The sequence below is a fragment of the Oncorhynchus nerka genome, unplaced genomic scaffold (assembly GCF_034236695.1).
Source record: "Oncorhynchus nerka isolate Pitt River unplaced genomic scaffold, Oner_Uvic_2.0 unplaced_scaffold_5493, whole genome shotgun sequence".
Lineage (NCBI taxonomy): Eukaryota > Metazoa > Chordata > Actinopteri > Salmoniformes > Salmonidae > Oncorhynchus > Oncorhynchus nerka.
In genome coordinates, this window is record NW_027035820.1 from 1,806 (window position 1) to 11,726 (window position 9,921).

Sequence of the window (9,921 nt, forward strand, 5' to 3'; positions counted from 1 at the left end):
TGTCACTGTGTTAGGGGTTAAAGGTCAGGGTTAATATATAACTGATATGTCACTGTGTTAGTTAGGGGTTAAGGGTCAGGGTTAATATATAACTGATATGTCACTGTGTTAGGGGTTAAAGGTCAGGGTTAATATATAACTGATATGTCACTGTGTTAGTTAGGGTCAGGGGTTAAAGGTCAGGGTTAATATATAACTGATATGTCACTGTGTTAGGGGTTAAGGTCAGGGTTAATATATAACTGATATGTCACTGTGTTAGTTAAAAGGTCAGGGTTAATATATAACTGATATGTCACTGTGTTAGTTAGGGTCAGGGGTTAAAGGTCAGGGTTAATATATAACTGATATGTCACTGTGTTAGGGGTTAAAGGTCAGGGTTAATATATAACTGATATGTCACTGTGTTAGTTAGGGTCAGGGGTTAAAGGTCAGGGTTAATACATGACTGATATGTCACTGTGTTAGTTAGGGTCAGGGGTTAAAGGTCAGGGTTAATATATAACTGATATGTCACTGTTAGTTAGGGGTTAAAGGTCAGGGTTAATATATAACTGATATGTCACTGTGTTAGTTAGGGGTTAAAGGTCAGGGTTAATATATAACTGATATGTCACTGTGTTAGTTAGGGGTTAAAGGTCAGGGTTAATATATAACTGATATGTCACTGTGTTAGTTAGGGGTTAAAGGTCAGGGTTAATATATAACTGATATGTCACTGTGTTAGTTAGGGGTTAAAGGTCAGGGTTAATATATAACTGATATGTCACTGTGTTAGTTAGGGTCAGGGGTTAAAGGTCAGGGTTAATATATAACTGATATGTCACTGTGTTAGGGGTTAAAGGTCAGGGTTAATATATAACTGATATGTCACTGTGTTAGTTAGGGGTTAAGGGTCAGGGTTAATATATAACTGATATGTCACTGTGTTAGGGGTTAAAGGTCAGGGTTAATATATAACTGATATGTCACTGTGTTAGTTAGGGTCAGGGGTTAAAGGTCAGGGTTAATATATAACTGATATGTCACTGTGTTAGGGGTTAAAGGTCAGGGTTAATATATAACTGATATGTCACTGTGTTAGGGGTTAAAGGTCAGGGTTAATATATAACTGATATGTCACTGTGTTAGTTAGGGTCAGGGGTTAAAGGTCAGGGTTAATATATAACTGATATGTCACTGTGTTAGTTAGGGTCAGGGGTTAAAGGTCAGGGTTAATATATAACTGATATGTCACTGTGTTAGGGGTTAAAGGTCAGGGTTAATATATAACTGATATGTCACTGTGTTAGTTAGGGTCAGGGGTTAAAGGTCAGGGTTAATACATGACTGATATGTCACTGTGTTAGTTAGGGTCAGGGGTTAAAGGTCAGGGTTAATATATAACTGATATGTCACTGTTAGTTAGGGGTTAAAGGTCAGGGTTAATATATAACTGATATGTCACTGTGTTAGTTAGGGGTTAAAGGTCAGGGTTAATATATAACTGATATGTCACTGTGTTAGTTAGGGGTTAAAGGTCAGGGTTAATATATAACTGATATGTCACTGTGTTAGTTAGGGGTTAAAGGTCAGGGTTAATATATAACTGATATGTCACTGTGTTAGTTAGGGGTTAAAGGTCAGGGTTAATATATAACTGATATGTCACTGTGTTAGTTAGGGTCAGGGGTTAAAGGTCAGGGTTAATATATAACTGATATGTCACTGTGTTAGGGGTTAAAGGTCAGGGTTAATATATAACTGATATGTCACTGTGTTAGGGGTTAAAGGTCAGGGTTAATATATAACTGATATGTCACTGTGTTAGTTAGGGGTTAAAGGTCAGGGTTAATATATAACTGATATGTCACTGTGTTAGGGGTTAAAGGTCAGGGTTAATATATAACTGATATGTCACTGTGTTAGTTAGGGGTTAAAGGTCAGGGTTAATATATAACTGATATGTCACTGTGTTAGTTAGGGGTTAAGGTCAGGGTTAATATATAACTGATATGTCACTGTGTTAGTTAGGGTTAAAGGTCAGGTTAATATATAACTGATATGTCACTGTGTTAGTTAGGGGTTAAAGGTCAGGGTTAATATATAACTGATATGTCACTGTGTTAGTTAGGGGTTAAAGGTCAGGGTTAATATATAACTGATATGTCACTGTGTTAGGGGTTAAAGGTCAGGGTTAATATATAACTGATGTATCACTGTGTTAGTTAGGGGTTAAAGGTCAGGGTTAATATATAACTGATATGTCACTGTGTTAGGGGTTAAAGGTCAGGGTTAATATATAACTGATATGTCACTGTGTTAGTTAGGGGTTAAAGGTCAGGGTTAATATATAACTGATGTATCACTGTGTTAGTTAGGGGTTAAAGGTCAGGGTTAATATATAACTGATATGTCACTGTGTTAGTTAGGGGTTAAAGGTCAGGGTTAATATATAACTGATATGTCACTGTGTTAGTTAGGGGTTAAAGGTCAGGGTTAATATATAACTGATATGTCACTGTGTTAGTCAGGGGTTAAAGGTCAGGGTTAATATATAACTGATGTATCACTGTGTTAGTTAGGGGTTAAAGGTCAGGGTTAATATATAACTGATATGTCACTGTGTTAGTTAGGGGTTAAAGGTCAGGGTTAATATATAACTGATGTATCACTGTGTTAGTTAGGGGTTAAAGGTCAGGGTTAATATATAACTGATATGTCACTGTGTTAGTTAGGGTCAGGGGTTAAAGGTCAGGGTTAATATATAACTGATATGTCACTGTGTTAGGGGTTAAAGGTCAGGGTTAATATATAACTGATATGTCACTGTGTTAGGGGTTAAAGGTCAGGGTTAATATATAACTGATATGTCACTGTGTTAGGGGTTAAAGGTCAGGGTTAATATATAACTGATATGTCACTGTGTTAGTTAGGGTCAGGGGTTAAAGGTCAGGGTTAATATATAACTGATATGTCACTGTGTTAGGGGTTAAAGGTCAGGGTTAATATATAACTGATATGTCACTGTGTTAGTTAGGGGTTAAAGGTCAGGGTTAATATATAACTGATATGTCACTGTGTTAGTCAGGGGTTAAAGGTCAGGGTTAATATATAACTGATATGTCACTGTGTTAGTTAGGGGTTAAAGGTCAGGGTTAATATATAACTGATATGTCACTGTGTTAGGGGTTAAAGGTCAGGGTTAATATATAACTGATATGTCACTGTGTTAGTTAGGGGTTAAGGGTCAGGGTTAATATATAACTGATATGTCACTGTGTTAGGGGTTAAAGGTCAGGGTTAATATATAACTGATATGTCACTGTGTTAGTTAGGGTCAGGGGTTAAAGGTCAGGGTTAATATATAACTGATGTATCACTGTGTTAGTTAGGGGTTAAAGGTCAGGGTTAATATATAACTGATATGTCACTGTGTTAGTCAGGGGTTAAAGGTCAGGGTTAATATATAACTGATGTATCACTGTGTTAGTTAGGGGATAAAGGTCAGGGTTAATATAAAACTGATATGTCACTGTGTTAGGGGTTAAAGGTCAGGGTTAATATATAACTGATATGTCACTGTGTTAGTTAGGGGTTAAAGGTCAGGGTTAATATATAACTGATATGTCACTGTGTTAGGGGTTAAAAGTCAGGGTTAATATATAACTGATATGTCACTGTCTTAGTCAGGGGTTAAAGGTCAGGGTTAATATATAACTGATATGTCACTGTTAGTTAGGGGTTAAAGGTCAGGGTTAATATATAACTGATATGTCACTGTTAGTTAGGGGTTAAAGGTCAGGGTTAATATATAACTGATATGTCACTGTGTTAGTTAGGGGTTAAAGGTCAGGGTTAATATATAACTGATATGTCACTGTGTTAGTTAGGGGTTAAAGGTCAGGGTTAATATATAACTGATGTATCACTGTGTTAGTTAGGGGTTAAAGGTCAGGGTTAATATATAACTGATATGTCACTGTGTTAGTTAGGGGTTAAAGGTCAGGGTTAATATATAACTGATGTATCACTGTGTTAGTTAGGGGTTAAAGGTCAGGGTTAATATATAACTGATATGTCACTGTGTTAGTTAGGGGTTAAAGGTCAGGGTTAATATATAACTGATATGTCACTCTGTTAGTTAGGGGTTAAAGGTCAGGGTTAATATATAACTGATATGTCACTGTGTTAGTTAGGGTCAGGGGTTAAAGGTCAGGGTTAATATATAACTGATATGTCACTGTGTTAGTTAGGGGTTAAAGGTCAGGGTTAATATATAACTGATATGTCACTGTGTTAGGGGTTAAAGGTCAGGGTTAATATATAACTGATATGTCACTGTGTTAGTTAAGGTCAGGGGTTAAAGGTCAGGGTTAATATATAACTGATATGTCACTGTGTTAGTTAGGGGTTAAAGGTCAGGGTTAATATATAACTGATATGTCACTGTGTTAGGGGTTAAAGGTCAGGGTTAATATATAACTGATATGTCACTGTGTTAGTTAGGGGTTAAAGGTCAGGGTTAATATATAACTGATGTATCACTGTGTTAGTTAGGGGTTAAAGGTCAGGGTTAATATATAACTGATATGTCACTGTGTTAGTTAGGGGTTAAAGGTCAGGGTTAATATATAACTGATATGTCACTGTGTTAGGGGTTAAAGGTCAGGGTTAATATATAACTGATATGTCACTGTGTTAGGGGTTAAAGGTCAGGGTTAATATATAACTGATATGTCACTGTGTTAGTTAGGGTCAGGGGTTAAAGGTCAGGGTTAATATATAACTAATATGTCACTGTGTTAGTTAGGGGTTAAAGGTCAGGGTTAATATATAACTGATGTATCACTGTGTTAGTTAGGGGTTAAAGGTCAGGGTTAATATATAACTGATATGTCACTGTGTTAGTTAGGGTCAGGGGTTAAAGGTCAGGGTTAATATATAACTGATATGTCACTGTTAGTTAGGGGTTAAAGGTCAGGGTTAATATATAACTGATATGTCACTGTGTTAGGGGTTAAAGGTCAGGGTTAATATATAACTGATATGTCACTGTGTTAGTTAGGGGTTAAGGGTCAGGGTTAATATATAACTGATATGTCACTGTGTTAGGGGTTAAAGGTCAGGGTTAATATATAACTGATATGTCACTGTGTTAGTTAGGGTCAGGGGTTAAAGGTCAGGGTTAATATATAACTGATATGTCACTGTGTTAGTTAGGGTCAGGGGTTAAAGGTCAGGGTTAATATATAACTGATATGTCACTGTGTTAGGGGTTAAAGGTCAGGGTTAATATATAACTGATATGTCACTGTGTTAGTTAGGGTCAGGGGTTAAAGGTCAGGGTTAATACATGACTGATATGTCACTGTGTTAGTTAGGGTCAGGGGTTAAAGGTCAGGGTTAATATATAACTGATATGTCACTGTTAGTTAGGGGTTAAAGGTCAGGGTTAATATATAACTGATATGTCACTGTGTTAGTTAGGGGTTAAAGGTCAGGGTTAATATATAACTGATATGTCACTGTGTTAGTTAGGGGTTAAAGGTCAGGGTTAATATATAACTGATATGTCACTGTGTTAGGGGTTAAAGGTCAGGGTTAATATATAACTGATATGTCACTGTGTTAGTTAGGGGTTAAAGGTCAGGGTTAATATATAACTGATATGTCACTGTGTTAGTTAGGGTCAGGGGTTAAAGGTCAGGGTTAATATATAACTGATATGTCACTGTGTTAGTTAGGGTCAGGGGTTAAAGGTCAGGGTTAATATATAACTGATATGTCACTGTGTTAGGGGTTAAAGGTCAGGGTTAATATATAACTGATATGTCACTGTGTTAGGGGTTAAAGGTCAGGGTTAATATATAACTGATATGTCACTGTGTTAGTTAGGGGTTAAAGGTCAGGGTTAATATATAACTGATATGTCACTGTGTTAGGGGTTAAAGGTCAGGGTTAATATATAACTGATATGTCACTGTGTTAGTTAGGGGTTAAAGGTCAGGGTTAATATATAACTGATATGTCACTGTGTTAGTTAGGGGTTAAAGGTCAGGGTTAATATATAACTGATATGTCACTGTGTTAGTTAGGGGTTAAAGGTCAGGGTTAATATATAACTGATATGTCACTGTGTTAGTTAGGGGTTAAAGGTCAGGGTTAATATATAACTGATGTATCACTGTGTTAGTTAGGGGTTAAAGGTCAGGGTTAATATATAACTGATATGTCACTGTGTTAGGGGTTAAAGGTCAGGGTTAATATATAACTGATATGTCACTGTGTTAGTTAGGGGTTAAAGGTCAGGGTTAATATATAACTGATGTATCACTGTGTTAGTTAGGGGTTAAAGGTCAGGGTTAATATATAACTGATATGTCACTGTGTTAGTTAGGGGTTAAAGGTCAGGGTTAATATATAACTGATATGTCACTGTGTTAGTTAGGGGTTAAAGGTCAGGGTTAATATATAACTGATATGTCACTGTGTTAGTCAGGGGTTAAAGGTCAGGGTTAATATATAACTGATGTATCACTGTGTTAGTTAGGGGTTAAAGGTCAGGGTTAATATATAACTGATATGTCACTGTGTTAGTTAGGGGTTAAAGGTCAGGGTTAATATATAACTGATATGTCACTGTGTTAGTTAGGGTCAGGGGTTAAAGGTCAGGGTTAATATATAACTGATATGTCACTGTGTTAGGGGTTAAAGGTCAGGGTTAATATATAACTGATATGTCACTGTGTTAGGGGTTAAAGGTCAGGGTTAATATATAACTGATATGTCACTGTGTTAGGGGTTAAAGGTCAGGGTTAATATATAACTGATATGTCACTGTGTTAGTTAGGGTCAGGGGTTAAAGGTCAGGGTTAATATATAACTGATATGTCACTGTGTTAGGGGTTAAAGGTCAGGGTTAATATATAACTGATATGTCACTGTGTTAGTTAGGGGTTAAAGGTCAGGGTTAATATATAACTGATATGTCACTGTGTTAGTCAGGGGTTAAAGGTCAGGGTTAATATATAACTGATATGTCACTGTGTTAGTTAGGGGTTAAAGGTCAGGGTTAATATATAACTGATATGTCACTGTGTTAGGGGTTAAAGGTCAGGGTTAATATATAACTGATATGTCACTGTGTTAGTTAGGGGTTAAGGGTCAGGGTTAATATATAACTGATATGTCACTGTGTTAGGGGTTAAAGGTCAGGGTTAATATATAACTGATATGTCACTGTGTTAGTTAGGGTCAGGGGTTAAAGGTCAGGGTTAATATATAACTGATGTATCACTGTGTTAGTTAGGGGTTAAAGGTCAGGGTTAATATATAACTGATATGTCACTGTGTTAGTCAGGGGTTAAAGGTCAGGGTTAATATATAACTGATGTATCACTGTGTTAGTTAGGGGATAAAGGTCAGGGTTAATATAAAACTGATATGTCACTGTGTTAGGGGTTAAAGGTCAGGGTTAATATATAACTGATATGTCACTGTGTTAGTTAGGGGTTAAAGGTCAGGGTTAATATATAACTGATATGTCACTGTGTTAGGGGTTAAAAGTCAGGGTTAATATATAACTGATATGTCACTGTCTTAGTCAGGGGTTAAAGGTCAGGGTTAATATATAACTGATATGTCACTGTTAGTTAGGGGTTAAAGGTCAGGGTTAATATATAACTGATATGTCACTGTTAGTTAGGGGTTAAAGGTCAGGGTTAATATATAACTGATATGTCACTGTGTTAGTTAGGGGTTAAAGGTCAGGGTTAATATATAACTGATATGTCACTGTGTTAGTTAGGGGTTAAAGGTCAGGGTTAATATATAACTGATGTATCACTGTGTTAGTTAGGGGTTAAAGGTCAGGGTTAATATATAACTGATATGTCACTGTGTTAGTTAGGGGTTAAGGTCAGGGTTAATATATAACTGATATGTCACTCTGTTAGTTGAATAGGGGGTTAAAGGTCAGGGTTAATATATAACTGATATGTCACTGTGTTAGTTAGGGTCAGGGGTTAAAGGTCAGGGTTAATATATAACTGATATGTCACTGTGTTAGTTAGGGGTTAAAGGTCAGGGTTAATATATAACTGATATGTCACTGTGTTAGGGGTTAAAGGTCAGGGTTAATATATAACTGATATGTCACTGTGTTAGTTAAGGTCAGGGGTTAAAGGTCAGGGTTAATATATAACTGATATGTCACTGTGTTAGTTAGGGGTTAAAGGTCAGGGTTAATATATAACTGATATGTCACTGTGTTAGGGGTTAAAGGTCAGGGTTAATATATAACTGATATGTCACTGTGTTAGTTAGGGGTTAAAGGTCAGGGTTAATATATAACTGATGTATCACTGTGTTAGTTAGGGGTTAAAGGTCAGGGTTAATATATAACTGATATGTCACTGTGTTAGTTAGGGGTTAAAGGTCAGGGTTAATATATAACTGATATGTCACTGTGTTAGGGTTAAAGGTCAGGGTTAATATATAACTGATATGTCACTGTGTTAGGGGTTAAAGGTCAGGGGTTAATATATAACTGATATGTCACTGTGTTAGTTAGGGTCAGGGGTTAAGGTCAGGGGTTAATATATAACTGATGTATCACTGTGTTAGTTAGGGGTTAAAGGTCAGGGTTAATATATAACTGATATGTCACTGTGTTAGTCAGGGGTTAAAGGTCAGGGTTAATATATAACTGATGTATCACTGTGTTAGTTAGGGGTTAAAGGTCAGGGTTAATATATAACTGATATGTCACTGTGTTAGTTAGGGGTTAAAGGTCAGGGTTAATATATAACTGATATGTCACTGTGTTAGTTAGGGGTTAAAGGTCAGGGTTAATATATAACTGATATGTCACTGTGTTAGTCAGGGGTTAAAGGTCAGGGTTAATACATTACATATGTCACTGTTAGTTACGGGTTAAAGGTCATGGTTAATATATAACTGATATGTCACTGTGTTGGTTAGGGGTTAAAGGTCAGGGTTAATATATAACTGATATGTCACTGTGTTAGTTAGGGTCAGGGGTTAAAGGTCAGGGTTAATATATAACTGATATGTCACTGTTAGTTAGGGGTTAAAGGTCAGGGTTAATATATAACTGATATGTCACTGTGTTAGTTAGGGTCAGGGGTTAAAGGTCAGGGTTAATATATAACTGATATGTCACTGTGTTAGTTAGGGGTTAAAGGTCAGGGTTAATATATAACTGATATGTCACTGTGTTAGTTAGGGGTTAAAGGTCAGGGTTAATATATAACTGATATGTCACTGTGTTAGTTAGGGTCAGGGGTTAAAGGTCAGGGTTAATATATAACTGATATGTCACTGTGTTAGTTAGGGGTTAAAGGTCAGGGTTAATATATAACTGATATGTCTGTGTTAGTTAGGGTCAGGGGTTAAAGGTCAGGGTTAATATATAACTGATATGTCTCTCTGTGTGTCCAGACCAGAGCGAGGTGATACTCTCTTCATCTCCGTAGTGCCGGTGCTGAGGGAGGCAGACGTGGTCCTGACTGCCCAGGTAGAGTTAACCCACCCTTGGGATAGTGCCTGGCACCTCTCCCTCTACCCGTGGGAGACCCGGCGCCTGACCCAGCTCGACTCCGCTGACCAGGGGGTCCGACGCGCCCTCCTCAAAACCCTCAAAGCCGTCTGTCGACACCGTCCCGCCCTGCGACCCCTCACCGCCGCACCGCTGGCCAACCTCATCCTCCACCTCAGCGAGGACAAGGACCTGGATTGGTCGGAGGGTTGTCTGAGTGGGCGGTTCCGGCAGTGTGTGTGGGAGCTGATAGGCTATCTGGAGCAGGGGGTGTTACCTAGCTACTTCAAGCCCAGTGTTAATATGTTGGACGGAGTGACTGAGGAAGAGGTCGATGAGATGGGCTTTATGTTGTACTGCGCCGTCTCTGAACCAGACAT

General features: G+C 37.5%; 1 long non-coding RNA gene across 5 annotated transcripts; it reads left to right on the forward strand.

The window, feature by feature from the left end:
* Window positions 1-2,044: 2,044 nt before the first annotated feature.
* On the forward strand, window positions 2,045-7,888 carry LOC135566367 (uncharacterized). 5 transcript variants are annotated; one of them, XR_010462062.1, is made up of 4 exons: window positions 2,045-3,079; window positions 3,333-6,337; window positions 6,440-6,996; window positions 7,250-7,888. It is a non-coding gene; the product is annotated as an uncharacterized LOC135566367 (long non-coding RNA). The 5 variants fall into 5 exon arrangements; XR_010462060.1 differs by having other exon boundaries at window positions 3,333-4,958; window positions 5,379-6,996; XR_010462063.1 differs by having other exon boundaries at window positions 3,333-3,434; window positions 3,882-6,996.
* The last annotated feature ends 2,033 nt before the right edge of the window (window positions 7,889-9,921 follow it).